The sequence below is a fragment of the Somniosus microcephalus genome, chromosome 13 (assembly GCF_052327205.1).
Source record: "Somniosus microcephalus isolate GS21.2 chromosome 13, FLI_Smic_1.0, whole genome shotgun sequence".
Classification (NCBI taxonomy): Eukaryota; Metazoa; Chordata; class Chondrichthyes; order Squaliformes; family Somniosidae; genus Somniosus; species Somniosus microcephalus.
This window is the reverse complement of record NC_140999.1, coordinates 91,566,472-91,581,242: the sequence shown is the minus strand read 5'-3', so window position 1 is coordinate 91,581,242 and position 14,771 is coordinate 91,566,472.

The following is a 14,771-nucleotide window of genomic DNA, read 5'->3' as shown; positions in this document are numbered from 1 at the left end:
AGGCGGGACAGTGCCGGGGATAGGAGCCTTATTAAATCAGAAGTAGAAAGACTCCTGAGAGAAGGAATTATCGAGGGCAGCACCAGCCCATGGCGAGCCCAAGTGGTGGTAGTGAAGACCGGCGAAAAACAGCGCCTGGTTATTGATTACAGCCAGACGATCAATCGATACACGCAATTAGACGCATACCCACTTCCCCGCATATCTGACATGGTCAACCAGATAGCACAATACCGGGTATTCTCGACGATTGATCTGAAGTCGGCATACCACCAGCTCCCCATCAGGCCTGAGGACCGCCAGTACACGGCCTTCGAGGCTGACGGCCGCCTCTACCACTTCCTCCGAGTCCCCTTCGGCGTCACCAATGGGGTCTCGGTCTTCCAAAGGGAGATGGACCGGATGGTTGACCAGAACGCACTGCAGGCCACCTTCCCCTATCTAGACGACGTCACCATCTGCAGCCATGACCGGCATGACCACGACGCCAACCTAGAAAAATTCCTCCGTACGGCCCAATGGCTGAATCTGACATACAACAGAGAAAAATGTATGATCCGCACCACGCGCCTCGCTATTCTTGGCTGCGTGGTGGAAAACGGAGTCATCGGCCCCGACCCTGACCGAATGCGCCCCCTCCTGGAACTACCCCTCCCCCACTGCCTAAAAGCCCTGAAGAGATGCCTAGGGTTCTTCTCTTACTACGCCCAGTGGGTGCCCAACTATGCGGACAAAGCCCGGCCCCTCATCAAGTCAGCCTCCTTCCCCCTGACGGCAGAGGCCCGTGCGGCCTTCACCCTCATAAAAGAGGACATTGCGAAGGCCACAATGCACGCAGTGGATGAGTCCATCCCTTTCCAAGTGGAGAGCGATGCATCCGACTTCGCCCTAGCCGCAACCCTTAACCAGGCGGGGAGACCCGTGGTCTTCTTTTCACGGACCCTCCAGGGCCCCGAAATTCGACACTCCTCAGTCGAGAAGGAGGCCCAGGCGATAGTGGAGGCTGTACGGCGCTGGAGGCATTACCTGGCCGGTAAACATTTCACCCTGCTCACTGACCAACGGTCAGTAGCATTTATGTTTAACAACAGACAAAGGGGGAAAATCAAAAATGATAAGATATTGCGGTGGAGGATCGAGTTATCCACCTACAACTACGATATCTTATACCGGCCCGGGAAACTTAATGAGCCCCCAGACACCCTATCCTGTGGGACATGTGCCAACGCACAAGTCAATAGGCTACGGACCCTCCACAATGATCTCTGCCACCTGGGGGTCACCAGGTTCTTCCATTTTATTAAAGCTCGCAACCTGCCTTACTCCATCGAGGAGGTCAGGACCATGACCAGGAACTGCCAGGTCTGCGCCGAATGCAAACCGCATTTTTATAGGCCAGACAGGGCACACCTGATTAAAGCCACCCGCCCCTTCGAACGTCTCAGCATCGATTTCAAGGGGCCCCTTCCCTCCTCTGACCGCAACACGTACTTCCTCAATATTATTGACGAGTACTCCCGTTTCCCCTTCGCCATCCCCTGCCCGGACATGACCAGCGCCACAGTCATCGGGTGCCTCAACGACCTGTTCGCCATATTTGGCTTCCCGAATTACATCCACAGCGACAGGGGCTCGTCGTTCATGAGCGACGAGCTGCGCCAGTACCTGCTCGAGAAGGGCATAGCCACGAGCAGGACTACCAGCTACAACCCCCGGGGTAACGGGCAGGTAGAGAGGGAGAACGCAACGGTGTGGAAGACCGCCATGCTCGCCCTAAAATCCAAGGGCCTCCCAATCTCCCACTGGCAAGATGTCCTCCCCGATGTGCTCCACTCCATACGATCACTGCTCTGTACTGCCACAAACGCCACCCCTCACGAGAAGATGTTCGTCTTCCCCAGGAAATCCACCTCGGGGACATCACTACTGCCATGGCTGACGTCTCCGGGACCCATCCTGCTCAGGAAACACGTGAGGAGCCATAAGACGGACCCCCTGGTCGAAAAGGTTCACCTCCTCCACGCCAACCCACAGTATGCCTACGTGGCGTATCCTGACGGGCGGGAGGACACAGTCTCAATTCGAGACCTCGCACCCTCAGGTACCACCCGAAACACCATCGATCACCATCCACTACCTCCACCCACCGCCACTACCCACGACGCACCATCGGGGTGTCTACCACGAACTGACGACATGCCGGTGCCATCCCTACCCCAAGAGGACGACACGCCAGTGCTCCGTCCCACGCGAGAAGCAGCCGCGGGCAAAGAACCGCCGCAACCGGCACCACGAAGATCATTACGGCAGACAAGACCCCTGGAGAGACTTTCGTATACGAACTTTTGAAACACTTCACCCCGCCGGACTCTTTTTTAAACGAGGGGTGAATGTGGTAAACCACTGCTAACTCTGTACATGTCTGTGTGGTAAACCACTGTTAACTCTGTACAGGTCCGGGCATGTCTCCGCCCCTGGCTCCACCCCTAAGCCCGGGTATAAAGGTGACTCACCACCCTTCCCCCGGGAGCTCTTAGGATGGATCCACTAGCAGAGGCATGCTCCAGTTCTTAGTCAATAAAAGCCTACTTCGTATAAGTTCAACTCGTAGTCTTTGGTGTTGTTGACAGTGCATCACTACACGCAATCAGTGTCACTACGAGCAATCAGTGTCACTACCGGCGATCAGTGTCCCTACCGGCAATCAGCGTCACTACTGACGATCAGTGTCACTACCGACGATCAGTGTCACTACCGACGATTAGCGTCACTACTGGTGATCAGCTTCACTACCGGCGATCAGCGTCACTACCGGAGATCAGAGTCACTACAGGCGATCAGCATCACTACTGGCGATCAGCGGCACTACCGGCGATCAGTGTCACTACCGGAGATCAGCGTCACTACCGGCGAGCAATTTCACCACCGGCAATCAGAGTCACTACAGGCGATCAGCATCACTACTGGCGATCAGCGTCATTACTGGCGATTAGTGTCACTTCCGGTGATCAGCGTCACTACTGGCGTTCAGCGTCGCTACCGACGATCAGCCTCACTACCGGCGATCAGTTTCACGACCGGCGATCAGTGTCACTACCGGCGATCAGAGTCACTACTGGTGATCAGTGTCACTACCGACGATCAGCATCACTACTGGTGATCAGCGTCACTACCAGCGATCAGCGTCACTACCGGCGATCAGCATCACTACCGACGATCAGCGTCACTACCGACGATCGGCGTCACTACCGACGATCAGCATAATTACTGGCGATCAGCGTCACTACCAGCGATCAGCGTCACTACCGGCGATCAGTGTCACTACTTGATGCGCTATCAATTACTCATAAAAGACTGAGAGTTAAGAGAGTAACTAAAGGCTTTTATTAACAAAAGAATGAAGGTCTGCCTCGAGTGGTCGACCGGTCCAGAAATACAAAGGGCTGGGGAGCAGTCACCTTTATACTAGGACTTGTGGGAGGAGTCAGCCGAGGCATGTCCAGGCATGTACACAGTGGAATACAAACAGTGGTTTACCACATTCACCCCTTGTTTAAAATTGAGTCCGGCGGGGTGAAGTGTATTAAAAGTTAGTGTATTGGAGTCTCTCCGGAGGTCTTGTCTGCCGCTGTGATCGGCGTGGTGACGGCAGGGGTAGTGGAGTCCTGCGTGGGCTGTGGCACAGGCGTGTCGTCCTCGTAGATGTCGAGCGGGTCGCGGGGCCCAGGCCTGCCGTCTGCTGGGGCTGGATATCGGATCGTGGGGGGGGGGGTGGTAGTGAGTAGTGGGTTACTGCGGCCTCCGAGGGTGCAAGGTCTCTTATGGAGACTGTGTCCTCCCGCCCGTCCGGGTATGCAATGTAAGCATACTGGGGGTTGGCGTGGAGGAGGTCGACCCTCTCGACCAGGGCGTCCGTTTTATGGGTCCTCACGTGCCTTCTCAGTAGGACCGGCCCTGGGGACGTCAGCCATGGCGGTAGCGATGTCCCCGATGTGGACTTCCTTGGGAAGACAAACATTTTCTCATGAGGGGTGGCGTTAGTGGCAGTGCAGAGCAGTGACCGAATAGAGTGGACCGCATCGGGGAGCACATCCTGCCAGCGGGAGGTTGGAAGGCCCCTAGACTTTAAGGCTAGCAGGGCGGCCTTCCAAACTGTCGCATTTTCTCTTTCCACCTGTCCGTTCCCCCGGGGGTTGTAACTGGTGGTCCTGCTTGTGGCAATACCCCTAGTTAGCAGGTACTGACGGAGTTCGTCGCTCATAAACGATGAGCCCCGGTCGCTATGGATATAGCTGGGGAAACCGAACAGGGTGAAGAGGTCGTTCAGACATTTAATGACCGTGGCACTGGTCATGTCCGGGCAGGGGATGGCGAACGGGAAACGGGAGTACTCATCAATAATATTGAGGAAGTACATATTGCGGTCGGAGGAGGGGAGAGGCCCTTTAAAATCAACGCTCAGGCGCTCGAAGGGGCGAGTGGCTTTTATCAGGTGGGCCCTGTCTGGTCTATAAAAGTGCGGTTTGCACTCAGCGCAGACTTGGCAGTTCCTGGTCATGGTCCTGACCTCCTCAATAGAGTAAGGCAGGTTGCGGGCCTTGATGAAGTGGAAGAACCTGGTGACCCCCGGGTGGCAGAGGTCATTGTGGAGGGCCCGCAGTCTATCGATCTGCGCGCTGGCGCAGGTGCCACGCGATAGCGCATCCGGGGGTTCATTGAGCTTCCTGGGCCGGTACAAGATCTCGTAATTGTAGGTGGAAAGTTCGATTCTCCACCTCAAGATCTTGTCATTTTTGATTTTGCCCCTCTGCTTGTTGTTAAACATGAAAGCAACTGAACGTTGGTCAGTGAGCAGGGTAAATTGTTTTCCGGCCAGGTAGTGCCTCCAATGACGCACAGCCTCCACAATCGCCTGGGCCTCCTTCTCAACAGCGGAGTGTCTGGTCTCCGGGCCTTGGAGGGTTCGTGAAAAGAAGGCCGCGGGTCTCCCCGCCTGATTGAGGGTAGCGGCCAGGGCAAAGTCGGACGCGTCGCTTTCCACCTGGAAGGGGATGGATTCGTCCACTGCGTGCATGGTGGCTTTGGCAATGTCTTCCTTGATACGGTGGAAGGCTAAGCGGGCCTCTGCCGTCAAGGGAAAAGAGGTGGACTTGATCAGCGGATGGGCCTTGTCCGCATAGTAGGGGACCCACTGGGCATAATAGGAGAAAAACCCTAGGCACCTCTTCAGGGCCTTGAGGCAGTGGGGCAGTGGGAGTTCCATAAGGGGACGCATCCGGTCGGGGTCGGGGCCGATGACTCCGTGTTCCACAACACAGCCAAGGATGGCGAGGCGGTTTGTGCGGAATATGCACTTCTCCTTGTTATATGTCAGGTTCAGGAGTTGGGCGGTGCGGAGGAATTTTTCGAGGTTTGCGTCATGGTCCTGCAAGTCACGGCCGCAGATGGTCACATTGTCCAGATATGGGAAAGTGGCCTGCAACGCATTTTGATCTACCATCCGGTCCATCTCCCTTTGGAAGACGGCGACCCCGTTGGTGACGCCAAAGGGAACCCTAAGGAAGTGGTAGAGGCGGCCGTTTGCCTCAAAGGCAGTATACTGGCGGTCCTCAGGGCGGATAGGGAGCTGGTGGTACGCTGATTTCAGGTCAATGGTCGTGAAGACGCGGTACTGCGCGATCTGGTTGACCATATCAGCTATGCGGGGGAGTGGGTAGGCGTCCAGCAGGGTGTAGCGATTTATTGTCTGGCTGTAGTCGATGACCAGGCGCTGCTTCTCGCCGGTCTTAACGACCACAACCTGGGCTCGCCAGGGGCTGGTGCTGCCCTCAATAATCCCTTCCTTCAGGAACCGCTCCACTTCGGTTTTAATGAAAACCCTGTCCCCGGCACTGTATCGCCTGCTCTTTGTGGCGATGGGCTTACAGTCGGGGGTGAGGTTAGCAAACAGTTGGGGGGGGGTGACTCTGAGTGTGGAGAGGTTGCACCTGGTGCGCGGCGGGCAATTTGGGAGCTGCTGGCTGTGGACTGTGAGTGGGGGTAGGGGTCCACCGTACGCCATCGTAACACTTTTAAGGTGGCACTGAAAATCTAACCCCAGCAGGACGGCAGCGCAGAGGTCGGGCAGGACCAGAAGTTTAAAATGATCGTACACGGTCCCGTCTACTACGAGTGTCACTACGCAGTAGCCGCCGATGTCCGCCGACTGGGACTCGGAGGCCATAGAAATCCGCTGGTGCGCAGGCAGGACTGGGAGAGAGCAACGCCGCACCGTGTCGGGGTGGATGAAGCTCTCCGTGCTCCCACAGTCAAAAAGGCAGATTGTATCATGGCCATTTACCTTAATGTCCATTGTGGAACTGGCCAGCTGGTGCGGTGTCGCTTGGTCCAGTGTAACAGATGCCAGCGTAGGGGTCGGTGTGCCGCTGCGGGTATCAGATGAGGCGGTGTTGGGGGCCTGCTGCGTTCCGGCTGTCGTCCAAGATGGCGGCGTCCATGATCCCCATGTGGCTGGAGGCGTCCAAAATGGCTGCTGTACCGGTGGTTCGCACATGGCCGGGGAGGCCCAAGATGGCGGCCCGCATGGCCCACACGTGGCGCTGCTGGGGTTCGGGGTGGCTTTGGCCCTGCAGACGTTAGCGTAGTGTCCCTTCTTCCCGCAGCCCGAGCAGATCGCGTTTTTCGCCGGGCAGCGCACTCTGGGGTGTTTTGCCTGGCCACAGAAGTAGCATTTCTGGCCTTGGGGCACTGCTGTCTGGCCTTGGGACACTGCTGCGGTAGTTGGGCCGTTGCTGGGGTGTGGCTGGGGTGGCACGGCGCTATGAGGCGGTCCTACCGTGTCCCAGGCTGTCATTCCCCGCGGCGTCCACGGTGCAGAGGAGTAGGCATCCATGCCCCGGTAGGCTGCATCCAATGATAGTGCGAGTTCAGAGGCCTTGTTGAGGTCGAGGTCACTCTGCTCCAACAGTCGCTGTCGGGTGTAATTGGATCTGTGGCCCGCTACAAAAGCATCCCGGATAAGTTCCTCTGTGCACACGGCGGCCTTTCCATCCTTACAACCACAGGCCCGGCCAAGCACAGATAGTGCCTGAAGGTATTCCACGGTCGATTCCCCAGGTTGTTGTTTACGACTCCCCAGAAGGTGCCTGGCGTACACTTCGTTCACTGGGCGCGTGTACTGGTCCTTGAGGAGCTTGATAGCATCCGCGTACGAGGTCGCGTCTTGGATGACCGAGTACACTCGGTGGTTCACTTTGGAGGTCAGGACATCCAGTTTGTCCTCGTCCGATTTGATTGCTGCGGAGGCGGTCAGGAATTTTTCGAAACACTTAAGCCAGTGAGTAAACTTGGCGGATGAGTCCGCCTCCCAATGATCTAAGTCCAGGCATGCTGGTGTGAGGATCTTCTCCATTATAAAAATTTTGTTAATAAAATTGATGCGCTATCAATTACTCATAAAAGACTGAGAGTTAAGAGAGTAACTAAAGGCTTTTATTAACAAAAGAATGAAGGTCTGCCTCGAGTGGTCGACCGGTCCAGAAATACAAAGGGCTGGGGAGCAGTCACCTTTATACTAGGACTTGTGGGAGGAGTCAGCCGAGGCATGTCCAGGCATGTACACAGTGGAATACAAACAGTGGTTTACCACACTACTGGTGATCAATGTCACTACTGCCGATCAGAGTCACTACCGATGATCAGTGTCACTACTGGCGATCAGTGTCATTACTGTCGATCAATGTCACTACCGGCGATCAGAGTCACTACCGACGATCAGCGTCACGACCACCGATCAGTGTCAATACCAGCGATCAGCGTCATTACTGGTGATCAGCGTCACTACCGGCGATCAGCGTCACTACCAACAATCAGCGTCACTACCAACGATCAGTGTCACTGCTAGCGATCAGTGTCCCTACCAACGATCAGCATCACTACTGGCGATCGGCGTCACTACCGGCGATCGGCATCACTACCGGCGATCAGCGTCACTACCGAAGATCAGCGCAACTACCGGCGATCAGTGTCACTGCCGGTGATCAGTATCATTACCGATAATCAGTGTCACTACCGGCGATCAGCGTTCCTACCGGCGATCAGCATCACTACCGGCGATCAGCTTCACTACCGGCGATCAGAGTCACTACCGGCGATCAGCGTCACTACCAACGATCAGCGTCACTACCAATGATCAGTGTCACTGCTGGCGATCAGTGTCCCTACCAACGATCAGCATCACTACCGGCGATCGGCGTCACTACCGGCGATCGGCGTCACTACCGGCGATCGGCGTCACTACCGGCGATCGGCGTCACTACCGGCGATCAGCGTCACTACCGAAGATCAGCGCAACTACCGGCGATCAGTGTCACTGCCGGCGATCAGTATCATTACCGATTATCAGTGTCACTACCGGCGATCAGCGTTCCTACCGCCGATCAGCATCACTACCAGCGATCAGCGTCACTACCGGCGATCAGCTTCACTACTGGCGATCAGCGTCACTACCGGCGATCAGCGTCACTACTGACGATCAGTGTCTTTACTGGTGATAGGCGTCACTACTGACAATCAGCGTCACTACCGGCGATGAGCATCACTACTGGCGATCAGCGTCACTACCGGCGATCAGCGTCACTACCGGCGATCAGAATCACTACTGGCGATCAGTGTCACTACCGGCGATCAGCGTCACTACTGGCGATCAGCTTCACTACCGGCGATCAGTGTCACTTCCGGCGATCAGCGTCACTACTGGCGATCAGCTTCACTACCGGCGATCAGTGTCACTACCGGCGATCAGCGTCACTACCGGCGATCAGAATCACTACTGGCGATCAGTGTCACAACGGCGATCAGCGTCACTACCGGCGATCAGCTTCACTACCGGCGATCAGTGTCACTTCCGGCGATCAGCTTCACTACCGGCGATCAGAATCACTACTGGCGATCAGTGTCACTAACGGCGATCAGCTTCACTACCGGCGATCAGCTTCACTACCGGCGATCAGCTTCACTACCGGCGATCAGTGTCAATACCAGTGATCAGCGTCACTACCGGCGATCAGTGTCCCTACCGGCGATCAGCGTCACTAATGACGATCAGTGTCACTACCGGCGATCAGCTTCACTAGCGGAGATCAGCGACACTACCGGCGATCAGCGTCACTACCAGCGATCAGCGTCACTAACAGCTATCAGTGTCACTACCGGCGATCAGTGTCACTACCGGCGATCAGAGTCACTACTGGCGATCAGAGTCACTACTGGCGATGTGTCACTACCGACGATCAGCATCACTACCGGTGATCAGTGTCAATGCCAGTGATCAGCGTCACCGCCGGCGATCAGCGTCACTACCTGCGATCAGCGTCACTACCGACGATCAGCATCACTACCGACGATCAGCGTCACTACCGGCGATCAGCGTCAATTCCGGCGATCAGCGTCATTACTGGTGATCAGCTTCACTACCGACGATCAGTGTCACCACCGACGATCAGTGTCACTACCGACGATCAGCGTCACTACCGGCGACCAATTTCACTACCGGCAATCAGCGTCACTACCGGCGATCAGCATCACTACCACCGATCAGTGTCAATACCGGCGATCAGCGTTATTACTGGTGATCAGCTTCACTACCGGCGATCAGCGTCACTACCGGCGATCGGCGTCACTACCGGCGATCGGCATCACTACCGGCGACCAGCGTCACTACCGGCGATCAGCTTCACTACCGCTGATCAGTGTCAATACCAGTGATTAGCGTCACTGCCGGCGATCGCGTCACTACCGGCGATCAGCATCACTACCGGCGATCAGCGTCACTACCACCGATCAGTGTCAATACCGGCGATCAGCGTCATTACTGGTGATCAGCGTCACTACCGGCGATCAGCGTCACTACCAATGATCAGTGTCACTGCCGGCGATCAGTGTCCCTACCAACAATCAGCTTCACTACCGGCGATCAGCGTCACTACCGGCGATCGGCGTCACTACCGGCGATCAGCTTCACTACCGCTGATCAGTGTCAATACCAGTGATCAGCGTCACAGCCGGCGATCAGCGTCAGTACCGGCGATCAGCGTCACTACCGGCGATTAGCGTCACTGCCGGCGATCAGTGTCAATACCGGCGAGCAGCGTCATTACTGGTGATCAGCGTCACTACCGGCGATCAGCGTCACTACCGGCGATTAGCGTCACTACCAACGATCAGCATCACTACCAATGATCAGTGTCACTGCCGGCGATCAGTGACCCTACCAACGATCAGCATCACTACCGGCGATCAGCGTCACTACCGGCGATCAGCGTCACTATCAGCGATCGGCATCACTACCGGCGATCGGCGTCACTGCCGGCGATCAGCGTCACTACCTGCAATCAGCGTCACTACCGACAATCAGCATCACTACCGGCGATCAGCGTCACTACCAACGATTAGTGTCACTATCAGCGATCAGCATGACTACCGGCGATCAGTGTCACTATTGGCGATCAGTGTCACTACCGGCAATCAGCGTCACTACTGGCGATCAACTTCGCTACCGGCGATCAGCGTCACTACCGGCGATCAATTTCACTACCGGCGATCAGCGTCACTACTGGCGATCAGCGTCACTACTGGCGATCAGCGTCACTAACGGCGATCAGCGTCACTACTGGTGATCAGCGTCACTACCGGCGATCAGCGTCACTACCGGCGATCAACGTCACTATCAGCGATACTACTGACGATCAGCGTCACTACCGACGATCAGCATCACTACCGGCGATCAGCGTCAGTACCGGCGATCAGCGTCACTACCGGCGATCAGCATCACTACTGACGATCAGTGTCACTACCGACGATCAGTGTCACTACCGACGATTAGAGCGTCACTACTGGTGATCAGCTTCACTACCGGCGATCAGCGTCACTACCGGAGATCAGCGTCACTACAGGCGATCAGCATCACTACTGGCGATCAGCGTCACTACTGGCGATCAGTGTCACTACTGGCGATCAGTGTCATTACTGTCGATCAATGTCACTACCGGCGATCAGAGTCACTACCGGCGATCAGAGTCACTACCGACGATCAGCGTCACTACCACCGATCAGTGTCAATACCGGCGATCAGCGTCATTACCGGCGATCAGCATCACTACCAACGATCAGCGTCACTACCAATGATCAGTGTCCCGACCAATGATCAGCATCACTACCGGCGATCGGCATCACTACTGGCGATCAGCGTCACTACCGAAGATCAGCGCAACTACCGGCGATCAGTGTCACTGCCGGCGATCAGTATCATTACCGATAATCAGTGTCACTACCGGTGATCAGCGTTCCTACCGGCGATCAGCATCACTACCGGCGATCCGATTCACTACCGGTGATCAGCGTTACTACCAGTGATCAGCGTCACTACCGGCGATCAGTGCCACTACCGGCGATCAGCTTCACTACTGGCGATCAGCGTCACTACCGGCGATCAGCGTCACTACTGACGATCAGTGTCTTTACTGGTGATAGGCGTCACTACCGACGATCAGCGTCACTACCGGCGATGAGCATCACTACTGGCGATCAGCGTCACTACTGGCGATCAGCATCACTACCGGCGATCAGAATCACTACTGGCGATCAGTGTCACTACCGGCGATCAGCGTCACTACCGGCGATCAGCTTCACTACCGGCGATCAGTGTCACTTCCGGCGATCAGCGTCACTACCGGCGATCAGTGTCACTACCGGCGATCAGCGTCACTACCGGCGATCAGAATCACTACTGGCGATCAGTGTCACTACCGGCGATCAGCGTCACTACCGGCGATCAGCTTCACTACCGGCGATCAGCGTCACTACCGGCGATCAGCTTCACTACCGATGATCAGTGTCAATACCAGTGATCAGCGTCACTACCGGCGATCAGTGTCCCTACCGGCGATCAGCGTCACTGATGACGATCAGTGTCACTACCGACGATCAGTGTCACTACCGACGATCAGTGTCACTACCGACGAACAGCGTCACTACTGGTGATCAGCTTCATTACTGGCGATCAATTTCACTACCGGCGATCAGAGTCACTACAGGCGATCAGCGTCACTACTGGCAATCAGCGTCACTACTGGCGATCAGTGTCACTACAGCGTCACTACTGGAGATCAGCGTCACTACAACTAGCGATCTGCGTCACAACTGGCGATCAGCGTCACTACCGGCGATCAGCGTCACTAGCGGCGATCTGCGACACTACCGGCGATCAGCGTCACTGCAAAGATCAGCGCCACTACCGGCGATCAGCTTCACTAGCGGAGATCAGCGACACTACCGGCGATCAGCGTCACTACCGGCGATCAGCGTCACTACCAGCGATCAGAGTCACTACTGGCGATCAGTGTCACTACCGACGATCAGCATCACTACCGGTGATCAGTGTCAATGCCAGTGATCAGCGTCACTGCCGGCGATCAGCGTCAGTACCGGCGATCAGCGTCACTACCGGCGATTAGCATCACTGCCGGCGATCAGCGTCACTACCGGTGATCAGCGTCAATTCCGGCGATCAGCGTCATTACCGGTGATCAGCGTCACTACCGACGATCAGTGTCACTACCGACGATCAGCGTCACTACTGGTGATCAGCTTCACTACCGGCGATCAGTGTTACTACCGGCGATCAATTTCACTACCGGCGATCAGAGTCACTACAGGCGATCAGCGTCACTACTGGCAATCAGCGTCACTACCGGCGATCAGCGTCACTACCACCGATCAGTGTCAATACCGGCGATCAGCGTCATTACTGGTGATCAGCTTCACTACCGGCGATCAGCATCACTACCGGCGATCAGCGTCACTACCGGCGATCGGCATCACTACCGGCGATCAGCGTCACTACCGGCGGTCAGCTTCACTACCGCTGATCAGTGTCAATACCAGTGATTAGCATCACTGCCGGCGATCGCGTCACTACCGGCGATCAGCGTCACTACCACCGATCAGTGTCAATACCGGCGATCGGCGTCATTACTGGTGATCAGCGTCACTACCGGCGATCAGCGTCACTACCGGCGATCAGCTTCACTACCGCTGATCAGTGTCAATACCAGTGATTAGCGTCACTGCCGGCGATCGCGTCACTACCGGCGATCAGCATCACTACCGGCGATCAGCGTCACTACCACCGAAAAGTGTCAATACCGGCGATCGGCGTCACTACCGGCGATCAGCGTCACTACCAATGATCAGTGTCACTGCCGGCGATCAGTGTCCCTACCAACGATCAGCGTCACTACCGGCGATCGGCGTCACTACCGGCGATCAGCTTCACTACCGCTGATCAGTGTCAATACCAGTGATCAGCGTCACTGCCGGCGATCAGCGTCAGTACCGGCGAGCAGCGTCATTACTGGTGATCAGCGTCACTACCGGCGATCAGCGTCACTACCGGCGATTAGCGTCACTACCAACGATCAGCGTCACTACCAATGATCAGTGTCACTGCCGGCGATCAGTGACCCTACCAACGATCAGCATCACTACCGGCGATCAGCATCACTATCGGCGATCGGCATCACTACTGGCGATCGGCGTCACTGCCGGCGATCAGCGTCACTACCTGCAATCAGCGTCACTACCGACAATCAGCATCACTACCGGCGATCAGCGTCACTATCAACGATCAGTGTCACTATCGGCGATCAGCATGACTACCAGCGATCAGTGTCACTATTGGCGATCAGTGTCACTACCGGCGATCAGAGTCACTACAGGCGATCAGCGTCACTACTGGCAATCAGCGTCACTACCGGCGATCAGCGTCACTACCACCGATCAGTGTCAATACCGGCGATCAGCGTCATTACTGGTGATCAGCTTCACTACCGGCGATCAGCGTCACTACCGGCGATCAGCGTCACTACCGGCGATCGGCATCACTACTGGCGATCAGCGTCACTACCGGCGATCAGCTTCACTACCGCTGATCAGTGTCAATACCAGTGATTAGCGTCACTGCCGGCGATCGCCTCACTACCGGCGATCAGCATCACTACCGCCGATCAGCGTCACTACCACCGATCAGTGTCAATAGCGGCGATCGGCGTCATTACTGGTGATCAGCATCACTACCGGCGATCAGCGTCACTACCGGCGATCAGCGTCACTACCAATGATCAGTGTCACTGCCGGCGATCAGTGTCCCTACCAACGATCAGCTTCACTACCGGCGATCAGCGTCACTACCGGCGATCGGCGTCACTACCGGCGATCAGCTTCACTACCGCTGATCAGTGTCAATACCAGTGATCAGCGTCACTGCCGGCGATCAGCGTCAGTACCGGCGATCAGCGTCACTACCGGCGATTAGCGTCACTGCCGGCGATCAGTGTCAATACCGGCGAGCAGCGTCACTACCGGCGATCAGCTTCACTACCGACGATCAGTGTCACTTCCGGCGATCAGCGTCACTACCGGCGATCAGAATCACTACTGGCGATCAGTGTCACTACCGGCGATCAGCGTCACTACCGGCGATCAGCTTCACTACCGGCGATCAGCGTCACTACCGGCGATCAGCTTCACTACCGATGATCAGTGTCAATACGAGTGATCAGCGCCACTACCGGCGATCAGTGTCCCTACCGGCGATCAGCATCACTGATGGCGATCAGTGTCACTACCGACGATCTGTGTCTCTACTGACGATCAGTGTCACTACCGACGAACAGCGTCACTACTGGTGATCAGCTTCATTACTGGCGATCAAT